Consider the following 3,082-nt stretch of genomic DNA (forward strand, 5'->3'; position numbering starts at 1 on the left):
GGAGGCAGAGGCAGGTGGATTTCTGAGTTCGAGGCCAGCCTGGTCTACAAAGTGAGTTCCAGGACAGCCAGTGCTACACAGAGAAACCCTGTCTCGAAAAACATAAATAAATAAAATAAAAAAAGAATTTAATAATGATCATTGGCAGATAAATATCTATTCACTGGTACCTTGGCTTGTGGGACACCATACTGTTTAATGGTCACAACATGCTGCAGTAGACTTTTTAATTTTAAATTTTATTTTTATTTATTTATTTGTGTGTGTGTGTGTGTGTGTGTGTGTGTGTGTGTGTGTGTGTGTGGCTTCAAACTCATTTGTAATGACAACTTGGAATTTTGGTTTCTTTAAAATGTTTATATTATAAGACATATTGTAAGAATATGTTTTTGTTTTAATCTCAGGTGTGGGGATATGGGGCTGCTTCAGAATATCCGCAGCATCTGACTATGATTTGCCTCGTGCTCTAACTGGGGCATAGCATAGTTTTGCCAGCTGCAGATAGTAGTTTCTGAGATTGTGTGGAGTTAGGATTCTGGGAACTTTGGAGAGTGGTCTTGGGCAAGAAGAAAGAAGGAATTTGATATCCTGCCGAGCAAAGAGGAAACTTGCCCTGAGGGACTTTTGTCCCTGATCAGCAGGAAGCAGTCTAATGATAATGTCCCCCCCCCCATCCTTTTTTCTCTCCCGTCAGGGGGTTGAAAGGGTGGAGAAAGGTGGAAAAAGAAGCCACAAAGTAGAAAAGACTGCTACACTCTTTATATAACGGAGGGTGACCTTGAACTTCTGACCCTCCAGTTTCCTTCTTCCAAGTGCTGGAATTACAAGCATGTGCCACCACTCCTAGTTTAAAATTTCCCCTTCTTATTCTGTTCTATTGCTTTGATGAAGGAGGTCACCTCTGGAATCAGATTGGGTTATCTTTTACTTTCCTCACATTCCTGACAGAGACAATAATAGTGTATGCTTCATACCAGTTGTGTGATGACCGACCGACTGGTAAGCTAAGGCGTGTTAGGCACTCTCTGTGGTACTTGGCACCTTGCAATCAGTTGCTGTTTAAATGATCCCTATCTGTGTTGGCAAAGTAGAACGAGAAGATCATTCTGGATGTAGTTTGGAGTTGGGTAGCATAGTTGTACCTCTTACTATCTTATGACCTTGGGCAAACTACTTAAGTTTTTCTATTCTGTGTGTCTCAGTTTCTTCATTCACATGCGAAGATACAAAAATACCTACTACATAGGAGAGGATGAGTGGGACATAGGAAGAGTACATTCTATGTATGAGTTCCTTAAAAATTAATAAATGTATTAATTTCAAACTCCCAGCCAGAGCTGGGCAGTGGTGGCGCATGCCTTTAATCCCAGCACTTGGGAGGCAGAAGCAGGCAGATTTCTGAGTTCGAGGCCACCCTGGTCTACAGAGTGAGTTCCAGGACTATACAGAGAAACCCTGTCTCAAAAAAACAAACAAACAACCTCCCTCCTGAAGGGTTCAGAGCCGTTAATAGCACCTGCTGCCCTTGCAAAGAATCCGAGTTGGTTCCCTGCATGTGTTAGGCCATCCATCTCTAGGGGGTCCAACGCCCTGCCCTTGACTCTGCAGGTACCAGAACACATGTGGCACACACATATATACACATAAATTTAAAAAAACTTACTGCAGCATGTGACCATTAAACAATATGGTGTCCCACAGGCCAAGGCACACACAAACCTCCAGGTGAGTTCTTACTTTCTGCCAATGATCATTATTATTATTATTGTTGTTGTTGTTGTTGTTGTTGTTGGAAGGGCTGAAGCTGGGAGGTTGAAAAAGACGCAGAGCCAAGACTCTACTTGTTTCTCTAGTTCTGCTCTGTCCTGTAGCAGGAGTCTAGCCAGGCCTGCGAAGGCCTCCTTCCTGAGTGGGCCTGAGGCCCCGCCTTCAGCCAGCCTTGCCTTTCCTGCTGTAGGCTGGCTGACAAGACTCCTGAGCAGCCAACATGCAAGATAGCATTTGGGTGTGGACAAGACTGTGGGAATCAGAGGCATCCTGGGCATTTCACATCCAGACGTAGTAGAGGGCGTAGTAGAGGGCTTTCTTTCCTTTAGGCACACCTGTGTTTCTGGAGCAGGATGGAGGAGAACCTTTGTGAGAGACATGTTCTCATAGGGAGGTCATCACTGCAGGCACGGGCATTTTTCTTTAAGGAATTGTCTTTAACAAAGGAACTTCTATAGTTTTAGAAGTAGGTCAATTTTACAAGTATCTAATGAAAACCAGCTCCCCTTTCCCCTCCTCCTCTTACTCCTGTCTCTCTTCTCAAAGCTGCTGCTTCTAAGATTTTCATCTCTATTTCTAAATAATATATGATTGTTTTTCTTTCCTTCCTTCTGATTTCTTTTATTTAATTATTTAATTAATTTATTTATTTATTTTGGTGATGTTTTGGGATTGAAGCCAAACCTTTGTGCCCACTGGCATGGTCTCCCAGTACACTCACCATAGAAGGAGGATTTAGTTGTCACTGATCCACATTTTCCTAACACACAGTCCAACTGTACCTTCTTGATTTAAATGTATTCTAAGTTTTAGCTAATTTAATACTTGATTTTTACATTGTTATTGGTGTGACAATGAGCTCAGGAGTAATGTGAAGAGTTCAGTTGAGTGCTATCCTGGAAGACTGAGTATCAGCCCAGCCTGGTACAGGCCACAGAGCAAGTCGAGTTAGAAAACTTAAAAAAAAAAAAAAAAAAAAGAAAAGTGGGGGGCGGCTAGAGAGTTGGTTCAGTGGTTAAGAGCACTGACTGCTCTTCCAGAGGTCCTGAGTTCAATTCCCAGCAACCACATGGTGGCTTGCAACCATCTGTAATGGGATCTGATGTCCTCTTCTGGTGTGTTTGAAGATAGCAAAGTGTACTCATATGCATAAAATAAATAAATAAATAAATAAATATTTAAAAAAAAAAGCCGGGCATTGGTGGTGCATGCCTTTAATCCCATCACTTGGGAGGCAGAGGCGGGCCGATTTTTGAGTTCAAGGCCAGCCTGGTCTACAGAGTGAGTTCCAGGACAGCCAGGGCTACACAGAGAA

The sequence above is a fragment of the Mastomys coucha genome, unplaced genomic scaffold, assembly GCF_008632895.1.
Source record: "Mastomys coucha isolate ucsf_1 unplaced genomic scaffold, UCSF_Mcou_1 pScaffold16, whole genome shotgun sequence".
Taxonomy (NCBI): Eukaryota; Metazoa; Chordata; class Mammalia; order Rodentia; family Muridae; genus Mastomys; species Mastomys coucha.